This window comes from Diadema antillarum, unplaced genomic scaffold, assembly GCF_040938485.1.
Source record: "Diadema antillarum isolate AM-2024a unplaced genomic scaffold, OU_Dant_1.0 scf00000022, whole genome shotgun sequence".
Classification (NCBI taxonomy): domain Eukaryota; kingdom Metazoa; phylum Echinodermata; class Echinoidea; order Diadematoida; family Diadematidae; genus Diadema; species Diadema antillarum.
Window position 1 is genome coordinate 4,562,717 of NW_027270911.1, and position 13,925 is coordinate 4,576,641.

Consider the following 13,925-nt stretch of genomic DNA (forward strand, 5'->3'; position numbering starts at 1 on the left):
CATGCATGCTTCACACATACTTACGGTGACATAGTGTCGATCCTACTCCGTATTTTGTAGCTTTTGTCTATGGCCATATTGATACTAGTACATTGATAAGTTTTACGGTATCGGTAACTTAGTACGGGTAATGATACCTATACATCGCGTATTCCAGCTACTAGGTTGGCTGTTGGTAGCTTGGTAGACTGACATCGGTAGCATACAGCAGTGCTGTTACAGCTGTTGTCTATGGCCAGATTGATACATCGTTACTACACAAGGCCGATGTAAGTTTATCTCGTACTTGCAGCTTTTGTGTGTGTCCAGATTGAAAGATCACTCATTTATCCGTAAGTTTTAGTGATTGCTTACCTTCCAAACGTCGATGGGCATACATGGCCCCAAGTTGGCCTTATAAAATTGGGTGTACATGAAGGATTTTTTTCCGTGATTCGACTGTACCCGTGTATACGACGCACCCCCGATTTTCAATGTTTTCCGACGAAAAAATAGTGCGTCTTATACACGGAACTTTACGGTATACTTCTTTCTCATCCTGTAAGAATGAATCTTGATCGCAAATTGAATCACTCCCAAAATTGTTTTACTAATCCCAATTCATCAAATATTTGGCACAAACAGTATTTTGCATAAAATGAACTACTCATCACAGCCACATAACACAAAAATGTGAAATCCTGAATATATGATGACTCATGAGTTAAATCTCAGAAGGGCATTGAATCAGTTTAATATCATTTCTTGCAATGTGACTTTTTATTTCACAGCAAATGATGTATACATGCAAATTAGCATACTATAACTATTCCCTTTTAAAGGACAAGTTCACCTTCATAAACATATGGATTGAGAAAATGCAACAATATTAGTAGAACACATCAGTGAAAGTTTGAGAAAAATTGGACAATCGATGCAAAAGTTATGAATTTTTTAAATTTTTGTGTTGGAACTGCTGGATGAGGAGACTACTACAGCTTGTGAGTCATATGCGTACAACAGTATAAAGAAAATGTAAAAGAAAATTCAACATATTTTCACTTTTTTCGCATAATAAAAGAGCACTTGACTTGCCTCTTTCTAAAGGCAGGGGGAATAATATTACCCATCACATTTGTCGGTAACGAGTCAGGGGAATGTGTACTTTTTTCAAAAGATGGAATTTTGTGAAATTCTCTTTATATTTTCCTTATATTGTTGTACGCATGTGACATCTAAGTTATTCATACACTGCAGTAGTCTTCTCATCCAGCGGGTACTGTACAAAAATTTCACAAATTCATAATTTTTGAACGGATTGTCTGATTTTCCTCAAACTTTCAATGATGTGTTCTACTAATATTGCTACAGTCAGACCATTATGTTATGTTACTCCCGCACGCAGTGCGCACGGGGCTGCTTCGTGCGGTTTCGCACGGGTGCGTGCGGCTCCGTGCCATTTCGTACGGCCTCGTGCGGGTGCGTGCGCTTCTGTACGCCCCCGTGCGACCCCGTGCGACCTCGTGCGCCTTCGTGCGCCCTCGTGCGCCTCCGTGCGGCTGCGTGCCAGTCAGTGCGCCTCCGTGCAGCTGCGTGCCACCGTCGAGTGCGTGGCACGGTACCGTGCGAGGTGTTGGCACGGTACCGTGCGTGGTGTTGGCACGCTACCGTGCGAATCCGTGCGAATCCAGCATCCTGCTAGTCCCGATGCGGGACTCTTTTCTTTTTTCTCATTCTCTCATACGCCATCATTGGCGGTAGCGCGAGGTCTTCTCGATCGCGACAGTCCTCGCATCGCGCGAGTCCACTAAGGCCCCCCCCCCCCCAAAAAAAAAAAAAGAGAGAGAGAGAGAGAGAGAGAGAGAGAGAGAGAGAGAAAAGTTGTATTGGCGTAACATGAGATTTTCAAATAGGGTCGGGCGGGCTGATTTTTTTTTTACGTGCATTTTACGTGTACAACTCGTGCTCAGTAAACAGTCACAACTGCCGCACCGAATGTGCTGCGTTCCTCTATTCTACAAATCATTTATGGGGCCGATTTTACTGGAATTATACCCCTTCACAGAATTAAAAGATGTTGAAATCCCTATCCTGAATGTTATCACTTCATATTTTACTATTTTGAATGAGATAAGATAGGTGCAAATTGACCTCATGTGTACGATCTTTTCATCGCACACGGCGATCTCTATACAGTCCCACATATAGAGATGCGCGTAAGTTCTCCACAGAAGAACCTATGGCGAAACGCTGCACAATACTAGTACATTGCAGTCTGAATGCAAAGTATACACTGTATAAATCTTGATAGAACTAGCAGCACCCGTGGAAAACCACGGGTCTTAGGGGTTTTATTATTTTTTCCCCTCATAATAAGGATTATATACGATTTTGGACATTTCTATTGATGAAATAAAAGAAAAGTTTTCTCATCCTTTCGTTGGTAAAGTGTGCTCTCTTCTACCCATGACCACCACCCCCACACACACATTTCCACCCCCCCCCCGAACAAAATACAAAAACAAATATTCAGAGAAAAATAACCAAAACGACAAAAGCAAAACGGTATAGCTGAGCTGAGCAGGACCTCATATATAGACCCCTAGTGTTTTTGTTGCTATTGTACTGAGAGAAATAAAATATATTCGTCTTCATTTGCTCTCTTCTTTTTGTTTTTATCACCAAACCTTGGTTTAATAGATCATAGAACACCCCCCTTTTTTCCCCACGTCCGCACATGTCTTATGAATATGTATGTCTACATATTCTAACCCGTTTATCTCCTTCACCCTGTACATTATCATTACTGTAATTATTATTATTATTGTTACGATTTATATTATTATTATTGTTGTTATTATTATCATTATTGTTATTATTATTATTATTGTTATTATTATTATTATTATTATTATTATTATTATTATAGCAGCACCCGTGGAAATCCTCGGGTCTGAGTGGTTTTATTCTTTTTTCTCATGATACGATTTTGTACATTTTTATTGAAGAAATTGAAAAAGGAAAGTTTTCTCATTTCGTTAATTGTGACGCGCTGTCCGCTAAATGACCACCCTTCCCAAAAATTTAATATTACATTTGTAGTACGTGCCCTGCGATCCAGTCCATTGGTTGGGATCGTTCCCGCCATCATTATCATAGTTATCATTATTATTATTATTGTTCTTGTTATTGCTATTGTTATTTTGTGGGAGGGGAGATCATAGTCATTCGGTTTTATCATTTTATATTATTCATTGACATGGGGATGAATCAAGGGAATTAAGGAAAAAAGTTTATCGGTCAAGGATAGTGAATATCTTTTTTTCCGTCATGTCAAGGTTACTCTACGACTGATATACATTTCAAATAGCTTCATTATCATTGCAAATTCATTTTAAACATCAAAACAATCCTGTACCTGTTTGTGTCTCTTCCGCCCACTCTTAAGTTATAGATCATAGCATCCCCTCCCCATTCATTTGCATTGGCCTATTGTTTTATCATCATTATTTCAGTGTATTATTGTCATTGTTATTATCATTATTATTACTAAAATTATTAATATTATTTAGGGGAGAGGAGAGAGTAGACAGATGGTAGAGTCATAACATAGGAATGATCAACCAAAGGAGGCGGAAATGTTAATTTGTTAAGAATTGTAAAAATCTGTATCCCCCATTTTTCTGCTCTTGATAAAAAGCTTTTCTGAAGACAGTCCTGCGCAAACTGTCCAAAACTGCTCACTGCACTAACATACGTAATCTTGTGCTGAGGACTACTTCATATATAGACCCCTAGTGTTTTTGTTACTATTGTGCTGAGAGAAATGAAATATTTTCGTCTTCGTTTGCTCTCTTCTTTTTGTTTTTATCACCAAACCTTTGTTTGATGGATCATAGAACCACCCGCGTATCTGCTTCAGACTGTACATTTTTGTTATCATTATTATCATAATCATGAATGTCCTTCTTCTTCTGCTTCAGACTGTACATTATCATCATTATTATCATCATTATTGTTATTATTAGTATTATAACTATCACTATTATCATTTTTTTTTTATTATTATGATAATTATCATCATTATAATCATCATTGTTATATTTGAGGAGGGAGAGATCATTGTCATTGGAATCCGTGGGTCTCAGGGCCTCATATTTTTTCTTTAATATTTCTTTTCCCACGTTATGGGAGAAAGAAGAATATTTTTGTCGTCATTTGCTCCCTCTTTTTTATTTTTGTCACCAAAACTTGGTTTGATGCACCATAGAACCACACATTTGATGTCCACTTGTAACTTCAAAAATTGGCGGTCAGCAAAGCGAGGGTTTCCCCCGCGTCCGCTTGTCTCATGAATATTCATGTTTACAGCAGCCATGCATGCATGCAGTAAACGAAAGAACAGCGGCGCGTGTACTCTGATATGGAAGGGTACGATCGGCAAGGACAAAATTTAAGTGGATATTTAGCCGTCCTGAACAGTCTGAGTACAATGATACCCGACTTGAGAGTGAACAAAATGACATACCTGAGCTGCATAGTATCCTGCAGTTGTGCAAAATACAATAAAATAACAGCGTTCGTTGTTTTCATTTGGGCACGCCAATAATGGCGAACGTCGCTGTACGTAAATGCCCTTGTACTTGTATGACCGCGCCGTGTATTATACCATAATGAGTGTACATATCACGCGCACCCAGATAGTGTTTCGTGTGACCATCGTCAATACATACACAGGCGCAGGCCACACACTGGCATACCGTACCCACCCGAGAGTACATTGTGTGCATGCCTGCGTGTCCGCCGGAAGATGTCAGAAATTTCGCTGCACCCATTATCTTTAGTATCCCACTGTCTCTGCAAGCTAAAAGATGCACTACTGTGTATCGAGAAAGTAGGAGTCCAGCGCAGGATTGGTGAATATTAAAACATTCGGCTCTTTCGTCACGCACAAAAATGCATTATGCATCTATCTGATTAATTTTTCTTTTTCATCCTCGACGTCGACACGGAGGCTGAGAGGGGACGAAACCCGCGCCATTCGATGCAGGATACTCTCCTGCGGCCGACGGCACCTGTCGCAGCTGCCCGGAGCCGACGGCTCGGGAGGAGATAGACAAACCAGCAACGCCGGAATAAAACAGGAAATACAATGTACATAAGGTCGCGACAACAACAACAACTTCGCGTATTATATATATAGATACGCGTCCGTGTGGGAAACAGATGACATACTAGTACTTAGTACTGATCAAGCGAGGCTATGCGAGTCGAGTCGCAAGCTAGATCTCTTCCTCGTACATCCGATGTCCCCAGAGCCTTTTCCACTTCCGGGTTTTTGCGATCGTGATCGCAATCAACAAGATACTTGATATCGATAGCAAAAAAAAAATAATAATAAAGAAAGTAGGGTCGGGTGTGTTACGCCAATACAACAATTTTTTTTTTTTTTTTTTTTTTGGGGGGGGGGGGGCCTAATTGCTGCCCTCGAAAAAAAAAAGATCTGCACGGGGTCTCTCCTTATACTACACGCCCTCAACGACGGTATTTCCGTGTGCGATATTGCTCATACCATACACACCATACTAGTACACACCGTATACGAAGGCAGTCCAGGTACTGGTAGTGGACTAGCATCCTGCGTGCGAATCCATTGGGGGCCGTGCGTGCATGCATTGTACATAAATATCCCCTTTGTAAGTGTGTGCTCATGATCATGACTACTACTACTAATAATAATAATAATAGTGGCTACTTGTATAGCGCACAGGTCCACTTTTCAGTGCTCATGGCGCTTCAAAAATGAAAAGATATCATATATTTACATGCATATACATATTCAAACATTTCAACAAATAAGAAAATGGTAAACAAAAACAATCCCATATATACCAAATAAAGAATACAACATATACCAATTAAAAATACAATATTGATCCAATATTAATGACATACAGCAATTATAGTCCTCAGTATGAAAGGAACAGATAAGTTTTAAGTTTGGATTTGAATGACTCTGTCGATGACAGTTCCCTTAACTGAAGAGGTAACTGATTCCACAATTTTGGTCCCATAACGGAAAAAGCACGATCACCATACCCATGTTTTACTCTGGGTGTTTGGAGTAAGAATGCATCTGCATCTGCATCTGCATTACTAGTATGTGTGCGCCTGCGTGTGGCTCCGTGCCCATGCCTGTTTGCCTGCAAGCGATCGCGAGAAGACGATACTGCAAATATATATATATATATATATATATATATATATATATATATATATATATACGTATGCAACAATATGTGTACATGTATGCATATATGTATATATATGTATACATACATATATATATACAATATATATATATATATATATATATATATATATATACTATATATACTCCACGTGTTGGCAAAATTTTTAAATTTGTTTATATGAAATTGTCATATAATATGCTTTGGCCGGAAATGAAATAAAAATGAAATGAAATGAAATGAAGATGAAAAGATAATTAATAAAATTGCAACAGAGTTCATGCTGTATTCACCGATGGTTTATTTTTTGACACAAATTTTGACCTTTCTAGCACTCAAGTATCAACACTTGAGAAAGGGCGGCGAGACGCTCGAAAATTTGTGTCAAGAAATAAACCGTAGGGGAATATAGCATGAACTTTGTTGCAATTTTGTTACTCATCTTTTATATATATATATATATATATATATATATATATATATATATATTTGGGTGAGAATTTTGTATGTAAATACCTATAGTGTATTCATATATGACTGTGTATGCGTATACTCTGCTTTATATATATATGTATCGATATATATATGTATATATATATATATTCATATATATATATATATATACATATATATATATATATATATATATAACGTTCAGCGGTATGTTAACCTTCATTGTTAACCATAGATGAAGCATTCCCCCATCTTGCCTCAACACACACACACACACACACACACAACACATCAGACATTCAGTGCATGCGACCTTACACCCAACAGACTCAGAGATGTATACTCGTAATTATTAAACCTTCTTCTTGGCTCCACCAATTTAGTTGATTGGTATTTATTTTTCTCATATCATTTCATAATGAATTCGAAATGTGCCTGAAATCTCAAATGCACATATTATCATTTCGACTTGTACATGTAGGCTACATACATGTATGTACTTGCATGTTAATTTTCTGTTCATGTTTTCTTCATAAAACGTCCATTAAACAACTACAGTGTAATAAAGAAAAGTATATAGAACATGTTTTCAAAGGACTTCTGTCTAAGTCACCCACTAGTAAGAATTGTGAGTATCTACATGTACACAAACATTAACTCAGGAACAACCATTGCGATTCACAGGTTACTTTATACGAAAGAGGTTTCGAATTATATCTCAAATTTATATCGATATTGTTAAAGAAAGGTTTGCTTCATTTTCAAAGTGAGGATACATAATTATATACAATATGCAGCACAGGTCTCTCATCCAAAGTAAGAAAAAGTTTCGTAATGAAGGATATGATTTAAGTGACATAGGCAATTCCAATACTTATCACAAGTAAATACAAGTACGGGCAACATCCCAACCTCGTCTCTCAAACCCGCACGTGCTACTTTATCTAATAATACATGTGAATTTCAGTGTCATAGCGAACAGATATCCACGATAAATGTACAGTAGTTTTGTTATATACATGTCATGTGTAGCCTCAGTGCTCGTGCGCAGATGAACAGTGTACAATGTAGAAACACACAAGACTAATGCTAAATAACTTGATTTCGTGAAAGCAATTTCGTTGGCTTTTCCATGTACACAAAGGTACTTCTTCTTAACTCATGTGCACCTTTACTATTGTGAATGTACTTGTGTATAATGCGATGAGTCTTTGCAGTAGTTTGTGCATTGATGTTTACCTTAGCAATTTCTTGTCATTCATTGCATGTATACGTAAACATAACAGTTTGCAGTTGTGAAACTTCTACATGTACAGTACTTCCGCCTGTCAATGGCTAAAGTCTTGTAACATGCCGACAGAAATGTTCTGTATTTTGATGGACTAAACGTTGGGTACTCATGCAAACACAGCTACCCTGGTCAGCCTGATACTGAGTTTCCCGGGCATGAACGTACAGAAATGTAAACAATCCACACATTCATCAATCGCATGCGAAATAAATTGTATCAAAGTTTCATTATGTTTCACTGAAAATTACGTTCATAACAGATTCGAAAGTGCAAAAGCAGCATTGTAAAATTCAACAGACAATTATGCCAAATTTTCGAGGAGTGATGGAAGAATGCTACATAAATGATAACACGTTCATGTACACAGTATACTACATTTTACTCATCGTAAGCTGTATAAAGTCAACAATCCACAATGAACATCTTATTGTACACTATAGTACAGGCTTACACTGCACGTCATACGTCGTAGTTTAGTTTACAACTCAACAAAACGCTTTTCCTGGTCAGTCAACAGGTTCGAAAGCAGAAGTATATCGTAGGCCTACATGTACATTGTAAAGTACACTTGAAATTCATATTGCACTACACGTGTACATGAATTTCCTAATCAGGTTCAAGACATACAGCTACATGTGTATCTGTCTATACATTATGTCTTTCTATCTATCCATCTATGGAGCCACCTCCCTACAACAACAAATATGTTTCATTACACTGTATAACAATATACGTCTACAAACACTGTTGGACGCACCCTTCGTTGCTGGTATCGTACATGTAATGCATACTGCGAATGAAGTTTGAATCACGTCATAAAAGTATATTACAGTTCATTAAAAGTACAGGAGAACAGTAATGAAAACTCGTAAGATACACATCGTCTTTCAATGGCAATAATAAGAATAATAAAGATTAGAATCAAAATTACCATAAACGTGATAAGAATACTAATAATTTGATGATAAAAATTGCATAAAATCACAATGTCATAACTACTGACATCAATTTCAACAATAACAATTATAATAAAGAAAAAAACTAGAAGATTCCTTGCAACTCGACGGAGTTTTCTCACATCAGCCTTTTGACTGCGTACAAAGTTACAATGCGGTAACACGTCATGACAAAGTGTATGCAAAAAATCATACATTCCACAAGAAAAATTCACGAAAAGTATAAATGATTCACGTCAGTTAATGTGTGCAAAGTACAATTGTGTAGATGCGTTTAACTACGCGAATTGTCCCTTAGAATTGAAAATGAGGACACCCCCTCCCCCGTCAATATTCTCAAGGAACAATGAAGGAAAAAACACTCCTAGTAGTGGGTGGAATCCCCACCACATCGTATTACCTCGGGAATTACATGACGTAAATTCCCGATCTGCCGATCGATGAGTTCTTGGGTGAGTACCTGCTGCCAGTACCTCTCCAGGCCAACTTTCAGTTCCTCCTCTGTTGTCGCCTTGACGTGTCTCCGCACAAACCACTTCATGTGGGCCCAAACATGCTCAATTGGATTGAGGTCAGGAGATTCGGGTGGGGTAGGGAACCATGAAATGTGGTTTGTGCGGAGAAATTCGACGGACTTTTTGCTCCGATGTTTCGGATCGTTGTCCTGGACGAGACGGAAATTCCCGTCAGGGAATGTTGCCTCGGTGAATGGCAGCAGGTACTCACTATATAACTTCTCGATGAGAAATTCCTTCCTCATTATCCCTGTGAAGATTGCCAGTCGCGTCGCCCCATGGTACGATATTCCTGCCCATATGTTCACCTTGCCCATGTGCTTTGGACGATCAAATTTCCTTGGGGCCTCTGTACCCCTGCGCCAGTAAAATCCCGACCCGGGGCGATTCCTCTCAATGTACACAGTACATTCGTCTGTAAACACAACGTTGCTGAAAGTTTCCTGCGTCTCCACCATTCTCAGGCAGTATGACAATCTCGCAGCCTTGTTCTTCTGGCGGATCAATTGACCATAACATGGGCGGGTCCTCTTCCAGCCAAGTTTCTTTCTGGCCTCGTTAATTGTCTGTTCAGCGACACGAACCCCGAAATCAACTTCCAACTTACGCTGAATTTCCTTAGCGGAAGTTTCGTGATCTTTTCCCATCATTTCGTCGATGAGCATCCTGTGCACCTCCGTCAACTTTGAGGGTGCACCGGATTTTGGACGGTCACCAGTTGACCCGGTCGCGAGGTACCTCTTGATGGTTCTCCGCACTGTCATTGAGCTCACTTCGACCAGGGATTCTCTTAGTTTTTGAAAAATCTCTTTGGCCGTCAATCCTTCGTGCCACCAGTGTATGACCTTCTCACGGTCGGCATTGTTCAGACGTGGCATGGCGGTGCCACGTATAAAAGTAGAGTATGTTTATAACATAGAAACGACAGAGTACACGTCACTCGCCCTGCGTTTTTCGATGAGCAAGGAAAAATAATCCACGAGGCACGCTGACTTCCAGATAATAAAAAAGAGTCACGCCGGCTTTTTCTTTACAAGTTGAGAAAATTATACACGAGTCGCGTTAGCTTTTACAAGCTGAGAAAATGAAACACGTGTCACGCTGGCTGAAACAAGCTGAGAAAATGATACACGAGTCACGTTGGCTTAAACAAGCTGAGAAAATAATACACGAGTCACGCTGGCTTAAACAAGCTGAGCCAATAATAAAAGAGTCACGATGGTTTTTACAAGCTGAGCAAATGATACACGTGTTACGCTGGCTTAAACAAGATACACGAGTCACTTTGGGCGACAAGCTGAGAAAATGATACACGAGTCACTTTGGGCGACAAGCTGAGAAAATGATACACGAGTCACTCTGGCTTAAGCAAGCTGAGTAAATAATAAACGAGTCACGATGGCTTTTACAAGCTGAGCAAAATCCCGGTAATTATACACTTGTCACGCTGGCTTAAACAAGCTGAGAAAATGACACATATTATAGTCACACTGGCTTTTACAAGCTGGCCAATTAGCGCTGTCCCTCGAATACAGTAAAAGGGCAATTGACTTTGAAAACGCTGTTTATAAGGTGTGCGAGATCACGAGAAAAATCCATTGTTAAAAGGTGGATAAAGCAGAGATGAAGAATCAATAGCGTCTTACGTGTAAGACGGCCAACAATTAGCTGGACAATGAGCGCTTTGAAGCTCCACTTTTTATACTCCGTCATACTAATACACTGAATGGGCCATTGATTTTGAATACGCTCTTAGGTGTCCGACATCACTATAAAAGTTCATTGGTGAGTGGTTGGTGAAACAAAGCAAAAAAAAAAAAAGTCAAAAGCGTCTTAGTTTAAGTCGGTCCCAAAGCTGGTCAATTAGCGCTGTACTTAAGATGCTGCACCTTTATTTCTCCCTTTAATACACTGAAATGGTAAGTGATTCGGAATACGTTCTTCGGTGTCCGACATCAGTATAAGAGCCTAAGCGAGTAAAACAAAAATAAATCAATTATCGCGTCTTACGTGTACTCGCGAGAAGGTAGCACGCTTTACCGTCCTCACAATGGAGGTGAACGTACACGTGTATCTACAGCGTCCGGCAATTCAACTGCTTATTTATATAATCGGTACTTATGTCCGGACGCCAAAAGCAAAAGAAAAACAAACAAACGAACAAACAAAATAGAACAAAACAAACAAACAAACATAGAGGACTGAATCTTGGGAACATGTACCATTTAATAATTGAATGATTCGAACTACAAATTTTGTTCGCTAATGTACGTTCATACTGCCTAATGAACACTTTTGATATACTATTATAAAGAGAAACAAAATGTTCGTTAACGTTTATCAAAGTCATGAATGGATAAGTGTTAAAGTTACACGTGATGAGAATTTCCACTCGAAATACTAATTCTATTCAGGGGCGGATCCAGGAATTTCATACAGGGGATCACGCCTTTGCAAAATTAAAGGGGCGCGGTCGCATCGGTCCTTCGTGTTTATTTCTTTTGTTTAAACCAAAAATAAGAGGAGTGTCCGCCCGGTGCACCCACAGCACTGAGTTCTGTGTGCGCACTTACTCTAGATCCACCACTGCTATGAGTAATGGAACAATAACACTGGACTACTCAGCCCGTCTGTCTTTTTCTTCTCATTTGTCCTTTTTTTATATTTGTGTATGCCTGTTCTTTGTTCTTCATTTTTTCTCCTTGATGTTCCCAATCTTCTTGTGGGTTGCTTATCCACTTATCCAACTTACCTGCCGGCGATGTATGCACTGCAGTCATGATTAGGGTGACTACAGGCTATCCGCAAAAATAAAATTCTTTCATGATTGAATGATATCAATAGCCACTATAACCCACTCGGCTGGGCTCGCTACACCATACAGCGAGAGGGCCTTGACAAAAGGCTACCGTGCGTGGTGCTGGCTAGCCTTTTGGCAAGGCCTCGTGGCTGTGAAAGAGACTAGTTGCGAGAGAACCGGTGAATGCGAGACTTTTTGGCAAGGCCTTGTGGCTGTGAATAACAGCGAGACAACGGATGAACGTGAGACCAGGGAGGTGGAACCCACCTCCCTGGTGAGACCGAGCGCTACTCTCTCTTGCGTTCATCCGTTTTCTCGCAGTTCTCGGTGTGCCGAATTAGACTCGATCTTCAGCCACGAGACCTTGTCAACACGCTAGGTGCTGGCCAAAGAGGTTCTAGCTGGCACGCTACTGTGCGGGTCGCGATTTTTGTTTTCCCCAGTATGGGAAAAGAATTTATTAGTCTTGGTGACTTGGATAGAGAATAACTATCAAGTCTTTGACTTTATTACTCTCTCTAAGCCTGACGGAATACAGCGTTACAAACTTAGCAAAAACGAAAACAAGATGTTGTGCAAAACCCAAACTGGGGTTCGAACCACCGTCCATCTTTTATTCAGTGGTAACTCCATGATCAGAGCCCTAACACAGGGCTCCACACTAACTTTTTTTTTATTTGGTGGCCCGATGGGGCCACCAAAATCATCAATGTCAAATTTTTGGTGGACAGAGAGAAAATTTGGTAGCCCCCAAAAAACAATGAAAAACATTAAAATTCCTGCCCCCCCCCTTTTTTTTTTTTTTTTTTTTTTTGATGTGTAGAATATTGAGTTTTATCATAGTAAGAATTGGAAGCTGGACATATCTACTCATAAATAAACCTTAACAAACTCGCAACACTCACTCTCACCTCCCTGCTCTCAGGCACTCATTCAGTCCTTTTCATCCATCCTTCTGCTGAATGAATCTAGTATACGTAACTTTTTTTTTTTTCCTCGGGCAGGTCATCTTTTCAGGGAAGAATAACTGGAACCTGGTAAGGCAGGTTCCCGAGGGAGCAACTGATACCAGGTTCCCAAAATGAAGACAAGGGTGCCTGCTTTAGTGGCCTAAAGTCATGTTTCTTTGTGTTTTAATGCTCAGAAAAGTGGGTTTAATAAAAAAAATTAGAGTTAATTCTATTAGCATTTGTTCTCTTTCTGTTTGAAAATTGCGTGTTTCACAGTATTATGTGCCTTTTCCTGATTTAGTTTTTTGCTTGTTCTGATGTGAACTCGTACGAACATGCACATAGCGATCAAGGCTGAGATCAGTTAGATATGTGGGTTCGCTTTTAGTTCCCCAGTCACCTCTTTCAGGTACCTGGTTTTGTGTAGAACAAAAGATTCTGTGGGCTCATCAGCGCACGCTCTATTCATACCTCGCACCCGGTCGATATTTCCATCGTTCATTGGCACATGTTATAGTTGACCGTGGATAGGGGGATGCCATGTACCGCTTGACTACCTTCACAGCTGGATTACCAACCTGTCTGCCTCTTATCGACGGGCAAAAAGGTCTCGTTTCATGCAGGGAGGTGAGAGGAAATCGCCTCCCTGTTTCATGTAAGCACCCAGAGAATTGCGGAAGGAATGACGGCCCTCTGCATAACCGCTTCCTAGCTACATTGTTATTGTAAT

The 13,925-nt window shown here is 39.7% G+C and overlaps 1 protein-coding gene across 1 annotated transcript in view; it reads left to right on the forward strand.

The window, feature by feature from the left end:
* The window catches only part of LOC139731721 (RING finger protein 17-like), a 165,849-nt gene that overhangs the window by 32,226 nt on the left and 119,698 nt on the right, over positions 1-13,925 (forward strand). The window lies entirely within an intron of this gene.